At 41.8% G+C, this 24,075-nt stretch overlaps 1 pseudogene; it reads left to right on the top strand.

Annotated features, from left to right (window-relative positions):
• The window catches only part of LOC119360938, a 31,129-nt pseudogene extending 7,444 nt beyond the window's left edge, over positions 1-23,685 (top strand).
• Positions 23,686-24,075: the final 390 nt, after the last annotated feature.

Below are 24,075 nucleotides of genomic sequence, written 5' to 3'. Positions count from 1 at the left end.
ATCCCAAGCAAATGGAGTGGATCTAGGGGGGGGGGGGTTGTGAGGGGGGGAGAGGGGGAAGAGGAGCTGAGCACGGGGAAGAAGATGAGTGGGGAAGAAGAGTGGTGGTGGGGCCCACAAACCAGCCCCTCCCCACCTTATCCAGAACACAGGACCCTACCGCCAGAGGGGATGGCGGTAGGCCCTTTTCCACGTCAATCGCCGTCAAAGGGCCTACCGCCGTAGGGTATGGCGATAGGGCACGCAATCCTACCGCCAGGCCCTCTGACGGTAGGCAAAAGAGTCAGATCCCGAAATTTTTCCGAACTGGGGTCAGATCCCGATTTTGTTTGCAAAAAGGGTCAAAACACGAAATTTGGCCCTTCCTGGCTGACGCAAAAATGGGGCGCTATACCATGACAGTCATCTCAGGGATAATCACCGCGATTGTAAGAACAAGCACCCTTAGCCTTGTACCTTGTTTTGACAGCATGACATTTTCTTATTTCCGATGGTAACAACCCGTTTCCTGTGCCCGCTAGTTTTTTACTGGAGACCTCTTATCTTTTTAAGTTTTGCTTCCATGTTAAAAGAGTTTTTTTGTGTGTGTGTGTGTGCGGGGATCAGTGTTAAAAGAGTTGGGCGGCATGCGATAATCACCGCGATGGTATACATATGCACTCTTAGGTATTTTGTTGGATTTGATTTGACCGCATGATTTTCTCACAGGGCGTCGGGCTCCTCAAGGTCGCGACGACCGCGCCGAGCTTACGGCCGCCGCCATGCTCGGACCCGCACGGGTGCGCCACGGTGAGCGGCGGGCAGCTGCCGATGATCTACCTGGCGCTGTACATTGTGGCGGCAGGGGCGGGCGGTCTGAAGGCGAATGTGTCTGGCTTTGGCTCCGACCAGTTTGACGCCCGTATTCCGCGGGAGCAGCAGGCCTTGAGGTTTTTCTTCAACCGTTTCTTTCTTTGCGTAAGCGTCGGATCACTCTTCGCCGCCACGTTCCTTGTATATGTGCACGATAATCTAGGCCGCGGCTGGGCGTACGGAACACCGGCGGTCGTCACGCTGCTCAGCACTGCGGCGCTTGTGGCGCGCCGGCCGACGGAGATACCGGTACAAACTACCACAGGGCAGCCCGCTCCAGCTAATCGCCACGGTGCTGTGGAGGGCGCAGGGTTTTGGATTTCGGACCGAAAAACCGAAAAGTGGCCGAAATCCGCCCATTTCGGTTGGGCCCGGTAAATGTTCAATCCGGTCAAAAAAATTCGGCCTCGTTTGAATTTCCAGCCCGGCCCATGGTCCAGTACAGCCCATAGATAGAACCTTGTGCTATAAAAGCTCAAACCAAACCCTACCGTAGCCCTAATTTCATTTTCTCCACTCTCCACTCCTCTGTGCGGCGGCTGCAGACAACGAAGCCGAGTGAGGCGGGGGCGCGGCGCCGTCTCTGCCCATCTCCCTCCTCCCCGTCGCCTCGAGAGATCACCACTCCCTGTCCCTCCCCATAGTCCGTTCTCCCCTTCTTCCATCCGCGACCATGGATGAGGAAGGCTTTCTCGACAGCAGCCGTCCGGCCGGCGACCCAGTTGGCGGTGGCAGCCATAGAAGATCGAGGTCAGGGGGCGACTGGGTCGACAATGAGGGAGCCATGGGGCGTGGCCACGTCCGGCCGAATATGGGGCTGGACTTGGGCAGCGGCTTTGGAGCTGCCGATGCACAAGCTGGGCAAGGTGAGCCTTTCAGCCTTACTGTGCGTGCATGTTTATTTAGCATTTGCGTTAGCATATAGTTTGTAGATAGATTACGTAATACATGTGGTTGCTAGCTTTTGTAGCAGTTTTACTTTCCGGCCGGCCGTCCTAATTTGAATCAGTAGATCTTCTTGCGTAGTTTATGCTAGCTTATGCTACGTAGATGTTTAATTCTAGCTTATGTAAGCTATAGCTTGTAAAAGTTCTTCTTGATGAAAACTAACACCGGTATTTTATAGGCTCCTCTCGTAAGAGGGTAGGCATCGATGCTAGAAGGAGTGATACTGTCAACTTAGACGATGAAGATGATGGTCTGATCAGGAATGGTTCAGCAACAAGAGAGGCACCTTTTAAAGGTTGATACCGTGTTACTCTTGCTTTTTGTATTTCTCTTTGTTCCCTATGTTTTACCCCTGTAATTTGTGAAGCACCTAAATGATTTTAATTCTACCTGTTCTGTAATTTCTTACTAGCACTACTTGTACTTATTCTAGTTTTGTTTAGTTTTTTAATGCTGATTTTACCTACGCATATTTTGTGGAAATCTAATTCCATTTGCTTGCTTAGTTCTGTTTTTGCCAATGCATTTTTTACTTGTGCTTAATTCTGTTCTGTCTATTTTTGTTTAGTTGTTTAATTCTGTTTTTGCCTATGCAATGTATGCATTGTTTTTGCCTATTACAAGAGTGGTTTATTCGTTTCATTGTTAACATGGTGCTTGCATTTTGAAATGCAGGACTTAAGACCAACGACATACATCATGTGTGGAACCATGGCCCCAAGCACGGAGGAGGATTGCATTGTCGGTATTGCAACATGAAGAATTCTGGAGGAGGTGCAACCCGCTTCAAAGAGCATCTTGGCAAGATAGTAGGTGAAGTGAAGGAGTGCCCAAATGTTCCAAGAAATGTGCATGATATAATGAGGAAGGCCGTGCTTGAGATGAGGAAAAAGAAGAGGGAGAAGGAAAGTCGTAAGCTTAGATTTGAACGTGAGTTGATGGATGAGATGTACCAGAGAAATGGTGTGATAAATATTGATGATGATAAAGATGAAGAAATTCATATGGCACTACGGGAGTCACTAAGAGACAGGAATGTTATGTTTTTACTTTATTTTGTCTTATTCTGGTTTTACTTTATATCATGATGCATTTAGAGTTCTTTGTATTATGCCTTACTCTTGCTTTACTTGATATCATCATACATATTGAGTTGAACTTTTTTTACTTATGTTTTACAGGAATGTATCTCGTGCAGTTGAGAGGAGGCGTGGTAGTGGCAGTGGTGTTCACGTTTCCCTTGGGAAACAGAGTATCACAGCCTACTTTGACAAGCAATTGTCGAGCAACAAAGTATCAATGCAACCCAAGATCAGCACTGCTATGGATAGCAGCTCAAGGGATGCTGTTGGCCAAGCTTGGGCGAAGTTTTTTCATGCAAATGACATCGCTGGTCGAAAAGCTGACTGTCCATATTTTCAGGCTGCCATGAAGATCACTCAAAATCTTGGTGCTGCTCCTATTCCAACTGGAAAAGAGATTGATGGGAAGTATTTAGACAAAAATTATGAAGAGTCTCGAGAGTGGCTGAAGCTATTCAAGCAAGATTGGAAGAACTATGGTGTAACTGTTATGTGTGACTCCTGGACTAGGCCTACTGGCATGAGTCTTATCAATTTCATGGTCTATTGCAATACACGGATGTTCTTCCATAAATCCATTGATGCTTCTGGCCAGTCTCAAAATTCAGGTTAGATTTTTTGAGAAAGGGTTATTTCTGGTTAATTATGACTATTGCAATTCTTTCTACTATGATGCTCTATATTTCTGTTCTGTTATTAATTCTAGCATATTTGTTCTGTTTTTATTTGATATCATGATGCATTTCAAGTTGAGGAAGCCAAACGTTTATAATAGAGTACTTTGTCTACGTTGCAGAATTTCTCTATAGAGAGATTAAACAGGTTGTTGTTGAAGAGATAGGCCACGAAAATGTAGTTCAGATTGTTACTGATAATGGCTCAAATTACAAGAAAGCTTGTAAAACTCTTGTTGAACAACCAGAATTCAGTCATATTGTTTGGCAGCCATGTGCAGCCCACACGGTTAATCTAATGCTTAAAGACATAGGTAAGTTTCCTGAGGTTGATGTGATAGTCAAAAGTTGCCGAAAGTTTGATTGTTTCCACTCGGCCAACGTACCCTACACTGCAAGGCTCAGGTAATTTTCTTTCATTTTTGAGTTGGAAAAGGCTTAGCTAATCAGTTCGAGCATTTTGGTCATTCCCATACTGTAACTGTTAAGTTTGATTGTTTGTTATTTTACCACTGCAAACAAAAATATTTTTTCTTAACTATTCTAGTTGTACTAAAACTTTGTGATAACCTAAGCATTCCCTTTTTGTGATGAAACAGACGTGATGTTGGACCGTGTTGACAAGAGCTGCCGTGCTTTCTTTTGGGCGGGCTCTGAACAAATCAATGGAGGCAAGTGTCTGGTCGCATGGCAAAAGGTGTGCCGGCCCAAGCAGCTTGGTGGATTGGGCGTCTTAGATCTGAACAAGCATGGATTGGCTTTGCGATTAAAGTGGGAATGGCTTAAACGCACGGATGATTCGAGACCTTGGCAGGGTTTGCCGCTAGCTATGGATGCCAATGTGCAAGCGGCTTTCAACAGTCTTGTTCATTGAAAAGTGGGCAATGGAGAGAGGGCACCACTAGTACGACAGCGTGTTCGCACGCAAGTGGCCAATAGGCGCACTGTCAGAGAGGCCCTGTACATGCATCGATGGGCAAATGACATCTCGGGTGAGCTATCTGTTGATGGGCTTCTTCAGCTTATTCAGCTCTGGGACACGATGATCAACACGGTGCTTGATTTGAGGGAAAATGACTCCCTAGTATGGAGATGGAACAGCAGCGGAGCGTACACTTCACGATCTACCGATGGCATGTTGTGGCACGGCAGTGTTCGCTTTGCCCTAGCCGCGGCTATCTGGAGATGTTGGGCGCCGTTATCGTGCAAGCTGTTCATGTGGCTCGCCATGCAATACAGACTTTGGACGGCAGACCGACGACTACGACATGGATTGCAAGACCAAGTATCTGCCTGTTACATCTGCGACCAAGAGGAGGACACGGTCGATCATATCTTGCTCCGCTGCGTGTTCGCACGGCAAGTCTGGCACTGCTGCTTCCTTCGAGCCAGGATCACGACCAACTTGGTCCCCACGACAGATGATAAGATTGCAGATTGGTGGCTGCATGCTCGCAAACAGATCCCAAAGGAGACTCGGAAAGGCTTCGACTCGATTGTCATGCTCATCTGTTGGAGCCTTTGGAAACATCGCAATGGACTAGTTTTTGGTCCGACAAGGATAGTCTCTTCTATCGCTAGCTTCACTGGTCAAATTTTCGACGATCTGCGTGCTTGGGCAATGGTAGGAGCTAACAGAGTTACCACTTTTTGTGAGTAGTAGAGTTAGATGTAGGGGTGGAGTTCTGAGGGCCGAGTCGTGACTACTAGTTGGTCACCACGGCTTTATGTATTCTTCAACTCTTGTATATATTTCTGCCTTCTATACAGCTAAGGTACGCGATTGCGTACTCTCAAAAAAAAACAGACGTGATGTTACTATGTTAGGAATTAGTTACCGTTTTCTTTGGGCTCTGTAGTAGTATGGACATACTGGTGGGCATGGGCTGTATAAGCAGCTGTAGTTCCGAACATGTAACAATTCCGACGTCACAGTGTGTAGATGCACAAGCACTCGGGTATTTATTTATTTATTGATTAAAAAAAGACTCAGGTTTAACTACTCTTCAGACCTCATCTAAACTTCAAGTCAATGCTTTATCCTTTTCGCGAGAATCAGAAAACTCTCAACTTGTATCCATGTTAAATACTACTCCCTACTAATAGTTCGAGATACATCATCTTTTATTCATTTTGATAACAAGTATTTCCGGATGGAGGGAGTAGTAATTTTATAAGCTAGTACTCCGGAACTGCTCATCCATATTGTAATAGCGTTCGTATTTATCAACTTTGTTGTGTCATGAGCCATAATTTTACTCTGCATGCAGGGGCCAAATTCACTGTTTTGATCCTTTTCTTTAACTTAAGCACGATTTGACCCTATGTGCAATTTTTTTTCGGATCTGACCCTTTTTCTACCGCCATTGTCTTTACCGCCAAGACCTTTGGCGATAGGACTTACTTACACCGTTACGCCTGTTCAGTGTGAAAAGGACCCTACCGCCATGATCTTTGGCGGTAGGGGCGTGCATGTAATTATAATAAAGACACGCATGCAATAAAAGATTCATTTTTTGCAAAAAGGACCCTACCGGCATAGCCTATGGTGGTAGGGTTACACGTCCTACCGCCATCGACTCGGCGGTAGGGTCCTTTCTGCAAAAAATGAAAGTGATGGTGCAGGTAAGTCCTACCGCCAAAGGCCGTGGCGGTAGGGTGTGTTACCCTACCGCCATAGACAATGGCAGTAGGGAAAAGGTCAGATTCAAAAACTTTTGCACATAGCGTCAGATCGTGCTAAACTAAGAAAAAAGGGTCAAAACAGTGAATTTAGCTGCCTGAAGGTGCCTCGACAGGGCGGCGATGGTTGATCAAGGCGATCGCATGGCAGTGATACGTCTCCAACGTATCTAAAAATTTTATTGTTTCATGCTATTATATTACCCATTTTGGATATTTATGGGCTTTACTTTACACTTCTATATCATTTTTGGAACTAACCTACTAACCGGAGGCACAGCCCGAATTGCTGTTTTTTTGTCTATTTCAGTGTTTCCAATAAAAGGAATATCGAACGGAGTCCAAACGAAATGAAACCTTCGGGAGCGATCTTTTTGGAACAAACATGATCCAGGGGACTTGGAGTGGACGTCAAGCAACGGAGGAGGCGGCAAGGAGGGTGCCCGGTGCGCCCCCCACCCTCGTGGGCCCCTCGAGCATCCACCGACCTACTTCTTCCTCCTATATATACCCATGTTCCCTGAAAACATCGGAGGCGACCACGAGAAACTATTTCCACCACCGCAACTTCTGTATCCGCGAGATCCCATCTTGGAGCCTTCGTCGGCGCTCCGCCGGAGGGGGAATCGACCACAGAGGGCCTCTACATTATCCCCAAGGCCCTTCCGATGAGTTGTGAGTAGTTTATCACAGATCTTTGGGTCCATAGTTATTAGCTAGATGGCTTCTTCTCTCTCTTTGAATCTCAATACAAAGTTCTCCTCGATCTTATTGCAGATCTATTCGATATAACTCTTTTTGCGATGTGTTTGTCGAGATTCAATGAATTGTGGGTTTATGATCAAGTTTATCTATGAGAAATATTTGAATCTCCTCTGAATTCTTTTATGTGTGATTAAGTTATCTTTGCAAGTATCTTCGAATTATCAGTTTGGTTCGGCCTACTAGATTGATCTTTCTTGCAATGAGAGAAGTGCTTAGCTTTGGGTTGAATCTTGCGGTATCCTTTCCCAGTGACAGCAGGGGAAACAAGGCACGTATTGTATTGTTGCCATCGAGGATAAAAAGATGGGGTTTATATCATATTGCATGAGTTTATCCCTCTACATCATGTCATCTTTCTTAATGCGTTACTCTGTTCTTTATGAACTTAATACTCTAGATGCATGCTGGATAGCGGTCGATGTGTGGAGTAATAGTAATAGATGCAGGCAAGAGTCGGTCTACTTGTCACGGACGTGATGCCTATATACATGATCATGCCTAGATAATCTCATAACTATTCGCTTTTCTATCAATTGCTCGACAGTAATTTGTTCACCCACCGTAATACTTATGCTATCTTGAGAGAAGCCACTAGTGAAACCTATGCCCCCGGGTCTATCTCTTATCATATAAGCTTTCAATCTACTTTTATTTGCATCTTTACTTTTCCAACCTATATCATAAAATACCAAAAATATATTTATCTTATCATATTATCTCTATCAGATCTTACTTTCGCAAGTGGCCGTGAAGGGATTGACAACCCATTTATTGCGTTGGTTGCAAATTCTTGTTTGTTTGTGTAGGTGCGTTGGACTTTTGAGGAGCCTCCTACTGGATTGATACCTTGGTTCTCAAAAACTGAGGGAAATACTTATGCTACGATTGCTGCATCACCCTTTCCTCTTCGAGGAAAACCAACGCAAGCTCAAGACATAGCAAGAAGGATTTCTGGCGCCGTTGCCGGGTAGGTCTTCGCTCAAGTCAAGACATACCAAGTACCCATCACAAACTCATCTCTCTCGCATTACATTATTTTCAATTTGCCTCTCATTTTCCTCTCCCCCAGTTCACCCTTGCCATTTTATTCACCCTTCTTCTGTTCATCTTTTCGTTTGCTTTGATGTCTTACTTGGCTCGTTTGCTCGTTTGGTTGGAATAGTTGTTTATTTATTGCTAAGTAGAGAACCTAAGATATATGGATGCTCATCCGCTTGTCAATCTTTTTAAGAGATCCAATTATGATGAACCAATTGCTAGTGAGTTTTGTGCACTAGATTATCTTTATGAAGCTTTGCTTGAAATTTGTGAATCTGAAAATTGTGATGAAGAAATTTATGAAGAGAATTACGATAGCTCCTTGAATAAAAAGCATGATTGCAATGATTTTATTTTAAATTCTCTTGATGTCAATTGTGCTAATAATATCCAAAACCCTAAGCTTGGGGATGCTAGTTTTGCTATGTTTACTACTTGTTGCAATGATCATGATTGGGGTGACTCTTCTTATGATCTTGAAAATTTATTTAAGCCCCATGATGAATATGAGATTGATAATAGTGTTTGCAATAATATTGAAAGTGCATTTGGAAGAGTGTCAACTTTAGATCCCACATATTTGGAGAATGTTCAATCTTATGGTATTTTTGATAAAAGTGGGTTTGGAGAGGTCATGACTTTAGTTAATGATAATCCCACTATTTTGGAAGAGTGTCAACTTCACATGCATGTGGATCATGTTGGGAATATGTTATGTGATAGCTATTTTGTTGAATTTGCCTATGATCCTACATGTAATTATTATGAGAGAGGAAAATATGGTCGTAGAAATTTTTATCTTACTAAATTACCTCTCGTCATGTTGAGATTGCTATCGTCTCTTTCTTCTTCCTTGCATATGCTAGTTTTTGCTTGCTTGGCAAATTTGTTTCCTTATAATGTGCTTATGCATAGGAATTATGTTAGACTTATATGTGTTTGTCACGTGTTTCATGATGCTTTCTTTGCGCTTCAATTCTTGTCTTTCATGTGAGCATCATTAAAATTATCAATGCTTAGCTAAAAGGCTTTAAAGAAAAGCGCTTGTTGGGAGACAACCCAATATTTTTCCTTGTTGTTATTTAATAAATTTTTCATCTAGATTCTGTTTACATGTGTTTTCATGTTTTAATTAGTGTATGTGCCAAGTCGAACCTATAGGATAACCTATGGTGATAGTTAATTTGATTCTGCTGAAAAACAGAAACTTTGCACGCACGAAAATAATTTTAAATAATTCACAGAAATGTGCTTTTGCGTTGATTCTTTTTGATGTAGATAAATAGACAAATTTCTCAGGACTTCCTATTTTGTTAGGATTTTTAGAGTTCCATAAGTATTCGAGAGTTACATATTGCTACATATTGTTCTATTTTTTACAGATTCTGTTTTTCGTGTGTTGTTTGCTTATTTTGATGCATCTATAGCTAGTATTAAGTGGTATGAACCATAGAGAAGTTGGAATACAGTAGGTTTAACACCAATATAAATAAATAATGAGTTCATTACAGTACCTTATGTGGTGGTTTTTCTTTCTTGCACTAACAGAGCTTACGAGATTTCCTGTTGAGTTTTGTGTTGTGAAGTTTTCAAGTTTCGGGTAAAGATTTGATGGACTATGGAATAAGGAGTGGCAAGAGCCTAAGCTTTGGGATGCCCATGGCACCCCAAGATATTCAAGGATAACCAAAATCCTAATCTTGGTGATGCCCCGGAAGGCATCCCCTCTTTCGTCTTCGTCTATCGGTAACTTTACTTGGAGCTATATTTTTATAGGCCACATGATATGTGTTTTGCTTGGAGCGTCTTGTATGATATTAGTCTTTGATTTTTAGTTTACCACAATCATCATTTCTATACACACCTTTTGGTAAGAAACCCACTTGATTGGAATTTATTAGAATACTCTATGTGCTTCACTTATATCTTTTGAGCTAGATAGTTTTGCTCTAGTGCTTCACTTATATCTTTTAGAACACGGCGGTGGCTTGATTTTGTAGAAATTGTTAATCTCTCATGCTTCACTTATATTATTTTGAGAGTATCTTAGAACAGCATGGTATTTTCTATGGTTATAAAATTGGTCCTAGAATGATGGGCATCCAAGTTGGGTATAATAAAATTATCATAGGAAGTGAATTGGATGCTATGGTCAATTTGATACTTGATAATTGTTTTGAGATAGGGAGGTAGTGATATTAGAGTCATGACAGTTGGATGATTATGAATTTAAAGAATGCTTGTGTTGAAGTCGCAACTCCCGTAGCATGCACGTATGGTAAAAGTTGTGTAAAAAATTTGAAACATGAGGTGTTCTTAGATTGTGCATCCTTATGAGTGGCGGTCGGGGATGACCGATGGTATTTTCCTACCAATCTATACCCCTAGGAGCATGCGCGTAGTGCTTGGCTTTTGATGACTTGTAGATTTTTGCAATAAGTATATGAGTTCTTTATGACTAATGTTGAGTCCATGGATTAAACGCACTCTCACCCTTCCATCATTGCTAGCCTCTTCGGTACCGTGCATTGCCCTTTCTCACCTTGAGAGTTGGTGCAAACTTCGCCGGTGCATCCAAACCCCGTGATACGATACGCTCTATCACACATAAACCTCCTTATATCTTACTCAAAACAGCCACCATACCTACCTATCATGGCATTTCCATAGCCATTCAGAGATATATTGCCATGCAACTTTCCACCGTTCCGTTCATCATCATGAGACGCATCATCATTGTCATATTGCCTTGCATGATCATGTAGTTGACATCGTATTTGTGGCAAAGCCACCATGCATAATTTTTTATACATGTCACTCTTGATTCATTGCCCATCTCGGTACACTGCCGGAGGCATTCATATATAGTCATATCTTGTTCTAGTTTTGAGTTGTAATTCATGAGTTGTAAATAAATAGAAGTGTGATGATCATCATTATTAGAGCATTGTCCCCAAATAAAAAAAGGCCAAATAAAAAAAGAAGGCCCAAAAATAAAATAAGGGGGCAATGTTACTATCCTTTTCCACACTTGTGCTTCAAAGTAGCACCATGTTCTTCATATAGAAAGTCTCATATGTTGTCACTTTTATATACTAGTGGGAATTTTTCATTATAGAACTTGGCTTGTATATTCCTACGATGGGCTTCCTCAAATGCCCTAGGTCTTCGTGAGCAAGCAAGTTGTATGCACACCCACTTAGTTTCTTTTGTTGAGCTTTCATACATTTATAGCCCTAGTGCATCCGTTGCATGGCAATCCCTACTCTTCATGTTGACATCAATTGATGGGCATCTCCATAGCACGTTGATTATCCTCGTCAATATGAGACTTTCTCTCTTTTTTGTCTTCTCCACACAACATCCATCATCATATTCTATTCCACCCATAGTGCTATATCCATGGCTCACGCTCATGTATTGCGTGAAAGTTGAAAAAGTTTGAGATTATTTAAGTACGAAACAATTGCTTGGCTTGTCATCGGGGGTGTGCAAGATGGGAGCATTTTTGTGTGAAAAAAATGAAGCATAACCTAACTATATGATTTTGTAGGGATGAACTTTCTTTAGCCATGTTATTTTGAGAAGACATGATTGCTTTGATTAGTATGCTTGAAGTATTACTATTCTTATGTCAATATGAACTTTTATTTTGAATCATTTGGATATGAACATTCATGCCACAATAAAGAAAATTACATTGAGAATTATGCTAGGTAGCATTCCACGTCAAAAATTATGTTTTTATTATTTACCTACTCGAGGATGAGCAGGAATTAAGCTTGGGGATTGATACGTCTCCAACGTATCTACTTTTCCAAACACTTTTGCCCTTGTTTTGGACTCTAACTTGCATGATTTGAATGAAACTAACCCGGATTGACGATATTTTCAGCAGAACTGCCATGATGTTGTTTTATGTGTAGAAAAGAAAAGTTCTCGGAATGTCCTGGAAATCCACGGAGGCATTTTTCAGAATTAATAAGAATTTTTGGCGAAAGAATCAAGGCCAGGGGGCCCATGGGCTGTCCACGAGACAGGTGGGCGCCCCCCCCCTAGGGCGCACCCTCCTATCTCGTGGGCCCCCTGGACCTCCTCCGACCTCAACTCCAACTCCATATATATCGTCTCGGGGAGAAAAAAATTCAAGGAGAAGTTTTCATCGCGTTTCACGACACGGAGCCGCCGCCAAGACCTAATCTCTCTCGGGAGGGCTGATCTAGAGTCCGTTCGGGGCTCCGGAGAGGGGGATTCGTCGCCGTCGTCATCATCAACCATCCTCCATCACCAATTTCATTATGCTCACCGTCGTGCGTGAGTAATTCCATCGTAGGCTTGCTGGACGGTGATGGGTTGGATGAGATTTACCATGTAATCAAGTTAGTTTTGTTAGGGTTTGATCCCTAGTATCCACTATGTTCTGAGATTGATGTTGCTATGACTTTGCTATGCTTAATGCTTGTCACTAGGGCCCGAGTGCCATGATTTCAGATCTGAACCTATTATGTTTTCATGAATATATGTGTGTTCTTGATCCTATCTTGCAAGTCTATAGTCACCTATTATGTGTTATGATCCGACAACCCCGAAGTGACAATAATCGGGATACTTCTCGGTGATGACCGTAGTTTGAGGAGTTCATGTATTCACTATGTGTTAATGCTTTGATCTGGTTCCCTATTAAAATGAGGCCTTAATATCCCTTAGTTTCCACTAGGACCCCGCTGCCACGAGAGGGTAGGACAAAAGATGCCATGCAAGTTCTTTTCCATAAGCACGTATGACTATTTACGGAATACATGCCTACATTACATTGATGAATTGGAGCTAGTTCTATATCACCCTATGTTATAACTATTGCATGAGGAATCGCATCCGGCATAATTATCCATCACTGATCCATTGCCTACGAGCTTTTCACATATTGTTCTTCGCTTACTTACTTTTCTGTTGCTACTGTTACAACTACTACAAAAACCCAAAAACATTTACCTTTACTGTTGGTACTATTACCATCACTATCATACCACTTTTGCTACTAAATACTTTGCTGCAGATACTAAGTTATCCAGGTGTGGTTGAATTGACAACTCAACTGCTAATACTCAAGAATATTCTTTGGCTCCCCTTGTGTCGAATCAATAAATTTGGGTTGTACTTCACCCTCGAAAGTTGTTGCGATCCCCTAGACTTGTGGGTTATCAAGACTAATTTCTGGCACCGTTGCCGGGGAGCATAGCTCTATTCTCTGAGTCACTTGGGATTTATATCTGTTGATCACTATGAAGAACTTGAAAGACGCTAAGACAAAGATCTATGCCTCAACTACGAGGGGAGGTAAGGAACTGCCATCTAGCTCTGCACTAGATTCTCCTTCTGTTATGAGTAAGTTTGCGATACCTGAACCTGCTACTGCTATGAATTCTGATATGTCGCATGTTATTGATGATGCCACTTCTGCTATGCATGATGAAACTACTTCTGTGCGTGATACTACTTTGCCATCAGGTGAATTTCTTGATGAACAACTTGCTAGATTTAGGGGGAATGAAATTATTGAAGATCCTATTACTGATGATAGTGATGATGAAGGTCCCCCCAATGATTATGTTTTACATGTTGTTCCTAAGGGTTATGTTATGAATGAAAAAGCTGCTATGGAAATTCTTGCTTGCAATGATAGAAACGATCTTAAGAAATTATTAGCTAAATGGAAGCAGCAGTCTCTTAATGCTAGAATGAAACCCGATCCTGCTTTTGCTACTTCACCTATCTGTGTTACTGATAAGGATTATGAATTCTCTATTGACCCTGATATTATTACTTTAGTTGAATCTGATCCTTTTTATGGCCTTGAAACTGAAACTGTTGTGGCACATCTTACCAAGTTGAATGATATAGTCACCCTATTTACTCATGATGAGAAGTCTCGCTATTTATATATCCTTAAGATATTTTCGTTCTCATTAAAGGGTGATGCTAAGAGTTGGTATAATTCTCTTGCTCCTGGTTGTGTGTGTAGTCCCTAGGATGTGATTTATTACTTCTCTGCTAAATATTTTCCTGCTCATAAGAAACAAGCTGCCTTGCGGGAAATATATAATTTTGTGCAAATCAAAGAAGAGAGTCTCCCACAAGCTTGGGGGGGGGGGGCTTCTCCGGTTACTTAATGCTTTGCCTGATCATCCTCTTAAGAAAAATGAAATACTTGATATCTTTTATAATGGACTAACCGATGCTTCCAAGGACCACTTGGATAGTTGTGTTGGTTGTGTTTTCAGGGAAAGAACAGTCGACGAAGCTGAAATACTATTGAATAATATGTTGACTAATGAAAATAATTGGACTCTTCCCGAGCCAGTTCCTGAAGTAATTCCTGAACCAATTGAGCCAACTCCTGAGCCTATTCCTAAACCCACTCCGAAGAAGAGAGGTGTTTTATTTCTCAGTCCTGAAGATATGCAAGAGGCAAAGAAATCAATGAAAGAAAAAGGTATTAAAGCTGAAGATGTTAAGAATTTACCTCCTATTGAAGAAATACATGGTCTGAATATACCACCTGAAGAACTACATTGTCTTGATAACCCGACATAGGTAGTGAAGGTAAATTCTCTCTATAGATACGATAAAGTTGAGATACCCTCTACTAAATTTCATAGCCCATGCTTAGATGAATTTGATGACTTTATGGCTAGACAAGAAAGTTTTAATGCTTATGTTGGTAGAGAGTTAAAGAATAATGCTTTCGAGATAGGACGCGTAGGTGATAATCTAGCTAGAGTTAAAGATGAACTTCACTGCGTTAGCAAATATGCTTCTATGGTTGCTACTCAAGCTGAGCAAGTACTCAAAGCTCAAAATGATTTGCTTGATGAATTGAATAATAAAAATGACTTTGCTGTTAGAGTGGCTACTAGAACTGGTAGAATGAATCAGGAACCTTTGTATCCTGAAGGCCACCCTAAGAGAATCGAGCAAGATTCTCAAAGAAATAATTTAGAGGCACCTAGTTCTTCTAAAAAGAAGAACAAGAAAAATGATAGGACGTTGCATGCTTCTAGTGAACCTACGACACACCTGAGAATCCCAATGATATTTCTATTTCTGATGCTAAAACGCAATCAGGTGATGAACATGAACCTAGTGATAATGTTAATGATAATGTTCATGTTGATGCTCAACCTAGCAAAGACAATGATGTAGAGATTGAACCTGCTATTGATCTTGATAACCCACAATCAAAGAATCAACGTTATGATAAGAGAGATTTTGTTGCTAGGAAGCACGGTAAAGAAAGAGAACCATGGGTTTAGAAACCCATGCCCTTTCCTCCTAAACCATCCAAGTCAAAGGATGATGACGCTTTGCTGAAATGATTAGACCTATTTTCTTACGTATGCGCTTAACTGATATGCTTAAAGTAAATCCTTATGCTACGTATATGAAGGATATCATTACAAATAAAATAAAGATACCAGAAGATGAAATTTCCACCATGCTTGCTAATTACACTTTTAAGGGTGGAATACCAAAGAAACTTGGAGATCCGGGTGTTCCAACTATACCATGCTCCATTAAAAGAAATTATGTTAGAACTGCTTTATGTGATCTTGGAGTCGGTGTTAGTGTTATGCCTCTCTCTTTATATCGTAGACTTGAATTGAATAAGTTGACACCTACTGAAATATCTTTGCAAATGGCTGATAAATTAACTGGTATACCTGTCAGTATTTGTGAGGATGTGCCTGTTGTGGTTGCAAATGTCACTATCTTAACGGACTTTGTTATTCTTGAGATTCCCGAGGACGATAGTATGTCTATTATCCTTGGTAGACCTTTTCTTAATACTGCAGGGGCTATTATTGATTGCAACAAAGGCAATGTTAGTTTTCATGTTAATGGTAATGAGCATACAGTACACTTTCCGAGGAAACAATCTCAAGTTCATAGTATCAATTCTATTGAAAAAGTTCCAACAATCATTTTTGGAGGTTTTGAATTTCCTCTCCCTACTATCAAGAAAAAGTATGATATTCTTATTGTTGGGGATTTCCATATCCCCATTAAGGTAACTTAGTGTTATTCGAAATTTCTCCGGATCCGTGTTATTCAGAATGAGTTTGTTAACAAGACTTGATCAACCTTGTTAGTGGATTCATTTTGATACGAGATGGATGAAACTAGAAGGCACAACCTTCTGTACCCTCTTTTTACTTTCTGTTATTTAGAATAAATAAAGCAAAATTAGTATTATCTGTCTGTTTTTTGAATTATCCGTGCATTAAAAAATAGTCCGAAAATAAAAGTGCTCCAAATGCCCTGCAAATTTAGTATGTTTTTTTCTGGAATATTTGAGGATTTTAGGCACTGAAAACACTGCAGGAGGGCCCAGCACCAGGCCACGAGAGAGGAGGGTGCGCCCCCCCCTGTAGGGCGCGCCCCCTGTCTCGTGGGCCCCTGGTGGCTCCCCTCCACTTATGCCAGCACCCACACACTTCATCTTCTACCCAAAAAAAATCCCCATCCAGCTCAAGCCCAAATTCTAGCTCGTTTTGCTGCGATTTTCGATCTCTTAGCTCAAAGCTCCATTCGCAAAACTGCTTCGGGAGATTGTTGCTTGGTACGTGACTCCTCCGTTGGTCCAATTAGTTTTTGTTCTAGTGCTTTATTCATTGCAAATTTTTGTTGCATAGGTGACCATGTTCTTGAGCTTGCATGTTAAATTTTTGAGGTCCCAAACAATTCCAATGCATGATATAGGCTCTAGGCACTTGTAGGAGTAGTTGCTATCAATCTTGTTTAGTTTTATCCACTTTTATTTTGAAGTTACTAAAATTTCAAAAATTTTCAGAAAAAGAAATATGCTTAGAAGAATGTACCAAGGTGGTTCCTCGGCAAAGAAAGGGCCCAGGATTGCTATACGTGAACAAGATGTTAATTTGCCAAGGGATGCCAATGTACTGGCTTGTGAGTGGCCATCCGATGATTTTATGGTCAAAGCAGGCTTCAAGGAGGAATTTGACGCGTATGTGCGTAATGCCGAGCTGGAGGACTTCTTACAAGATAAGTGTCCTCAATATTATCAATTGACTGATTCCTTTGTGCGGAGGTTCGAATATATTTCTTTGCGTAATTCTCCTAGTGTTATGTTTGATATTTATGATACATCTTATACCATGGATTTAGAGGATTTTACAACTGCTTGCAAACTCCCTCAGTGGGGTAATATTAATGATCCTCCCAAATCTGAAGTTAGAAATCTTCTTGCTAGTATTACTGTGGGAGAATCTAGGGACGTAACACAAGCTACCATAGGGAGCATTCACTTTCCGGCTATACATTACTTTGCTCTCTTTATTGGTAGATGCATTAACGGTAAGGACGAAGTATGTCACATGTGTGCCCCTGGTCTTTGTGTCCTCAAGAGTGCTGTGTCAGGTTATAGAGGTTATAACTTGGGGGCAATAGTTGCACGTAGGTTGCAGAATAATAGTAAAAAGGGTAATTTCTTTGGAGGAATTTATGAAACTCGTGTGGCTAATTTTCTTAATATAGCTCCATGAGAGGGGGATATGATTGTACCTCCTGTTTATTTGGATAGAGAAGCTATGATTGATCATCAATTTCTTGAGAGGAATGAACAATTCCTCCATTATCGACTAATCTATGACAGACGCAACGTTGTCCCTGTCACTCTTCCTACTCCATACCTTTTTGATTATCAGGCAAAAGGAAGATATGTTATCACCAGGGAAGAAGCCGCTGAATATGAGAGGGGAATGGAGGCAGCTCGCCAACACGCTGCTGCTCAGGAGGCGGTCGCCTCTGCATCTCAGTACTACCCCAGTTTCACTTATGGATATCAGCCAGGCGGTCCTTGGTATTAGACCAACTTAGGCCAAAAGCCTAAGCTTGGGGGAGTACGTATTTCTCACCGACTTTACATTCATGTTCATGAACTAGTCGTCGGTGCTCATACTCTTTCATTGTATTATCCATGCTAGTTTAAATTTCTTCTTCTAGTTTTCTTCTTGTTTGTTTGATAAACCTTAAGAAAAACCAAAAAAATTAGTTAGTTTAATTTCCTTGCTTGTAGTAGAAATTAAAATGAAAACCCAAAAAGATTTCTAGTTCTTCTTCTTGCTTGTTGGGAGCTTTCCCGTGTAAATAGTTTTATTTTCTTTTCTTTCTTTTGGGGGTCGAGAAGACCATATTGAAAATGCTTAGTGGCTCTCATATGCATGATTGATTATTTATATTTAGAGCCCATATTACTTGTCTTCTCTCTTGAGTTGAATGCTTGCAGATTCCAGCTTAGTCCATTGCACATGCACTCTTATTATTATACACATCGTTCGGTCGTGCAAGTGAAAGGCAATAATGACGATATATGATGGACTTATTGGGATGAGAAAAGCTGGTATGAACTCGACCTCTCTTGTTTTTGTAAATATGATGAATCATCGTTCCCGAGTCAGCTATTATGAAGTAAACATATTTGCAATGACATTTAGAGATTATAGTTGCTTGTGCCATGCTTGATTAGCTATGAATTATAATGGTTTACCTTGCGTGCCAACATGCTATTAGAATGATTATGATGTGATATGATGGGATGGTATCCTCCTTTGAATGAATTGAGTGACTCGACTTGGCACATGTTCACGCATGTAGTTGAATCAAGTCAACATAGCCTTCACGATATTTATGTTCATGGTGGATTATATCCTACTCATGCTTGTATTCGGTGTGAATTGATTTTAATGCATGTTTATGACTATTGTCGCTCTCTCAGTTGGTCGCTTCTCGGTCTTTTGCTAGCCTTCACCTGTACTAAGCGGGAATACTGCTTGTGCATCCAAACTCCTTAAACCCCAAAGTTGTTCCATATGAGTCCACTATACCTTCCTATATGCGGTATCTACCTGCCATTCCAAGTAAATTTGTATGTGCCAAACTCCAAACCTTCAAATGAAATTTTGTTTTGTATGCTCGAGCAGCTCATGTTACAACTAGGGCTGCCTATATCTTCCATGCTAGGTGGGTTATTCTCATGAGGAGTGGACTCCGCTCCTCATTCACGAGAAAGGGCCGGTAACCGAGATGCCCAGTCCCATGATCCAAAAAGATCAAAGCAAATCAAAATAATTAAACAAAACTCCCCCAGGGTTGTTGTATGTTGGAGGCACTCGTTGTTTCGAGCAAGCCATGGATTGATGCTTGTTGGTGCTTGGGGGAGTATAAACCTTTACCATTCTGTTTGGGAACTACCTATAATGCATGTAGTATGGAAGATACATCCATCTCATAGTTGTTGCGTTGACAGTGAAAGTATGCTGCTCAAAATGTTATTCAATCTCTATTTTAAAATCGAGCTCTGGCACCTCTACAAATCCCTGCTTCCCTCTGCGAAGGGCCTATCTATTTACTTTTATGTTGAGTCATCACCCTTCTTATTAAAAGCACCTGCTGGAGAGCACACTGTCATTTGCATTCATTATCATTGGTTTATATTGGGTATGACTTGACTGGATCTCTTTTACCATGAATTACAATGTTTAGTCAGTCCTTGATCTTTAAAGGTGCTCTGCATTTATGTTTTGCGGTCTCAGAAAGGACTAGCGAGATACCATTTTGTTATATCATGTTATGATTATTTTGAGAAAGTGTTGTCATCCGAGTTTTATTATTATGACCCGCTAGCTGATTATGCTATTGATATGAGTAATTGTGAGACCTAATGTGTTATTGTGAGTATGGTTAGTTCATAATATTTGCTGAAACTTGAATGCTGGCTTTTCATGTTTACAACAACAAGAGCAAACATACTTTGTAAAAGTTTTTCTTTATCACTTTCAGTTTATCAACTGAATTGCTTGAGGACAAGCAAAGGTTTAAGCTTGGGGGAGTTGATACGTCTCCAACGTATCTACTTTTCCAAACACTTTTTCCCTTGTTTTGGACTCTAACTTGCATGATTTGAATGAAACTAACCCGGACTGACGCTGTTTTCAGCAGAACTGCCATGATGTTGTTTTATGTGTAGAATAGAAAAGTTCTCAGAATGTCCTGGAAATCCACGGAGGCGCTTTTCAGAATTAATAAGAATTTTTGGCGAAAGAATCAAGGCCAGGGGGCCCACGGGCAGTCCACGAGACAAGGGGCACCCCCCTAGGGCACGCCCTCCTATCTCGTGGGCCCCCTGGACCTCCTCCGACCTCAACTCCAACTCCATATATACCGTCTTGGGGAGAAAAATCAAGGAGAAGTTTTCATCACGTTTCACGACATGGAGCCGCCGCCAAGCCCTAATCTCTCTCGGGAGGGCTGATCTGGAGTCCGTTCAGGGCTCCGGAGAGGGGGATTCGTCGCCGTCGTCATCATCAACCATCCTCCATCACCAATTTCATGATGCTCACTGCTGTGCGTGAGTAATTCCATCATACGCTTGCTGGACGGTGATGGGTTGGATGAGATTTACCATGTAATCAAGTTAGTTTTGTTAGGGTTTGATCCCTAGTATCCACTATGTTATGAGATTGATGTTGCTATGACTTTGCTATGATTAATGCTTGTCACTAGGGCCCGAGTGCCATGATTTCAGATCTGAACCTATTATGTTTTCATCAATATACGTGTGTTCTTGATCCTATCTTGCAAGTCTATAGTCACCTATTATGTGTTATGATCCGACAACCCCGAAGTGACAATAATCGAGATACTTCTCGGTGATGACCGTAGTTTGAGGAGTTCATGTATTCACTATGTGTTAATGCTTTGGTCCAGTTCTCTATTAAAAGGAGGCCTTAATATCCCTTAGTTTCCACTAGGACCCCGCTGCCACGGGAGAGTAGGACAAAAGATGTCATGCAAGTTCTTTTCCATAAGCACGTATGACTATTTACGGAATACATGCCTACATTACATTGATGAATTGGAGCTAGTTCTATATCACCCTATGTTATAACTATTGCATGAGGAATCGCATCCGGCATAATTATCCATCACTGATCCATTGCCTATGAGCTTTTCACATATTGTTCTTCGCTTACTTACTTTTCCGTTGCTACTTTTACAACTACTACAAAAACCCAAAAACATTTACCTTTACTGTTGCTACTGTTACCATCACTATCATACCACTTTTGCTACTAAATACTTTGCTGCAGATACTAAGTTATCCAGGTGTGGTTGAATTTACAACTCAACTTCTAATACTCAAGAATATTCTTTGGCTCCCCTTGTGTCGAATCAATAAATTTGGGTTGTACTTCACCCTCGAAAGCTGTTGCGATCCCCTACACTTGTGGGTTATCAGGGATGCTTGATACGTCTCCAACGTATCTATAATTTTTGATTGTTCCATGCTATTATATTACCCATTTTGGATGTTTACGGGCTTTACGTTACACTTCTATATCATTTTTGGGACTAACCTACTAACCTGGGGGCCAGCCCGAATTGTTGTTTTTTCGTCTATTTCAGTGTTTCGGAGAAAAGGAATATCAAACGGAGTCCAAACGGAATGAAACCTTTGGGAGCGATCTTTTAGGAACAAACATGATCCAGGGGACTTGGAGTGGATGTCAAGCAACAAAGGAGGCGGCCACGAGGGTGCCCGGCGCGCCCCCCACCCTCATGGGCCCCTCGAGTGTCCACCAACCTCCTTCTTCCTCCTATATATACCCATGTGCCCTGAAAACATCACAGGTGACCACGGAAAACTATTTCCACCACCGTAACCTTCTGTATCCGCGAGATCCCATCTTAGAGCCTTTGTCGGTGCTCCGCTGGAGGGGGAATCGACCACGGAGGGCCTCTACATCATCCCCAAGGCCCTTCCGATGAGTTGTGAGTAGTTTACCACAGACCTTCGGGTCCATAGTTATTAGCTAGATGGCTTCTTCTCTCTCTTTGAATCTCAATACAAAGTTCTCCTCGACCTTCTTGGAGATCTATTTGATGTAACTCTCTTTGCGGTGTGTTTGTCGAGATTCGATGAATTGTGGGTTTATGATCAAGTTTATCTATGAGAAATATTTGAATCTCCTCTGAATTCTTTTTTATGTGTGATTCAGTTACCTTTGCAAGTCTCTTCAAATTATCAGTTTGGTTTGGCCTACTAGATTGATCTCTCTTGCAACGGTAGAAGTGCTTAGCTTTGGGTTCAATCTTGCGGTGTCCTTTCCCAGTGACAGCAAGGGAAGCAAGGCACGTATTGTATTGTTGCCATCGAGGATAAAAAGATGGGGTTTATATCATATTGCATGAGTTTATCCCTCTACATCATGTCATCTTTCTTAATGCGTTACTCTGTTCTTTATGAACTTAATACTCTAGATGCATGCTGGATAGCGGTCGATGTGTGGAGTAATAGTAGTAGATGCGGGCAGAATTCGGTCTACTTGTCGTGGACGTGATGCCTATATACATGATCATGCCTAGATAATCTCATAATTATTCGCTTTTCTATCAATTGCTCGACAGTAATTTGTTCACCCACTGTAATACTTATGCTATCTTGATAGAAGCCACTAGTGAAACCTATGGCCCCTGGGTCTATCTCTTATTATATAAGCTTTCAATCTACTTTTATTTGCATCTTTACTTTTCCAATATATATCATAAAATACCAAAAATATATTTATCTCTATCATATCTCACTTTCGCAAGTGGCCGTGAAGGGATTGACAACCCCTTTATTGCGTTGGTTGCGAGTTCTTGTTTGTTTCTGTAGGTGCGTGGGACTTTTGAGGAGCCTCCTACTGGATTTATACCTTGGTTCTCAAAAACTGAGGGAAATACTTACGCTATGATTGCTGCATCACCCTTTCCTCTTCAAGGAAAACCAACGCAAGCTCAAGACGTAGCAGGCAGCACCTGGTCGGGCGATGTTGACGATGAGTGATGTCGAGGAGGTCAAATCCGTAGTCAACCTCCTGCCCATCTGGATGACGTGCGCCCTCTTCTGGACCACGTATTCCCAACTAAGCACCTACTCCGTCCTTGAAGCCACCTACATGGAGAGGCACGTCCGGTCGGCCTCCACTTTCACGATCCCCATGGGGTCTTTCCCCTGCTTCCTCTTCCTCTCCATCATCATAGTCACATCGGTCAATGAGCACCTTCTTGTGCCTCTGGCCAGCCGCCTGACGCGCCGCCCGCAGGGACCGACATCGCTCCAGCGCGTCGGCCTCGGCCTTGTCCTGGGCACTGTCGCCATGGTTGTCGTGGCCCAAGCTGAGAAGAAGTGCCGCCATGCTGCGAACGGGGACCCATACACCGTCATCAGTGCTTTCTTCGTGGTGCTGCAATTCTTCCTGATGGGCACTGCGGAGGCGTTTTCCTATGTGGGACAGCTCGAATACTTTATCCGCGAATCATCAGAGCGGATGAAGTCTATGAGCACGGGGTTGTTCCCGGCGACGGTGTCTGCGGGACTCTACTTCAGCAGCTTCCTGGTGTTTCTTGTTAAGCGCGTGACGCCGGAGTCGTGGTTAGGGAACAACCTAAATGCATGTGCCCTCCACAAGTTCTACTGTTTGCTGGCTATCCTGGGCATGCTGAACTTTTCGATCTTTCTGGTTTTCGCGAGGAGCCACCAGTACAAGACCGAGACCGTGACCGAGGACGGCGCAACCTAATGCCGCCGGGAGCTGTCATGTGTGAATGTGTTCAAAGTTATTTACTACTAGTATGTGTGAATGTTTCCAAAGTTACTATTACTTGTATGAGGACTGTAAAGGGTTGTAAGATAGTTGTTGGTAGACTTTGCCACATAAGATTTTTGATGATGTATCACACAATAAATGAGGGAAGAGAGAAAGGTTGTAGGTACATGAACCAACACCCCTTGCACAAACTTCAATGTAGAATGAGAGAGCACCTTATTTATTATCTCACATCTTATTGGACAAATTAGATACAACCCATTGGAGTTGTTGTATGTTAAGGTGTTGGTTAATGACATGACATATTTTATCAACAAGCTAACATACAAACTGCTAGAGATGCCCTAATAAGGACCTAAACAC

The sequence above is a fragment of the Triticum dicoccoides genome, chromosome 2B, assembly GCF_002162155.2.
Source record: "Triticum dicoccoides isolate Atlit2015 ecotype Zavitan chromosome 2B, WEW_v2.0, whole genome shotgun sequence".
Taxonomy (NCBI): Eukaryota; Viridiplantae; Streptophyta; class Magnoliopsida; order Poales; family Poaceae; genus Triticum; species Triticum dicoccoides.
This window is presented reverse-complemented; position numbering and strand designations above follow the sequence as displayed.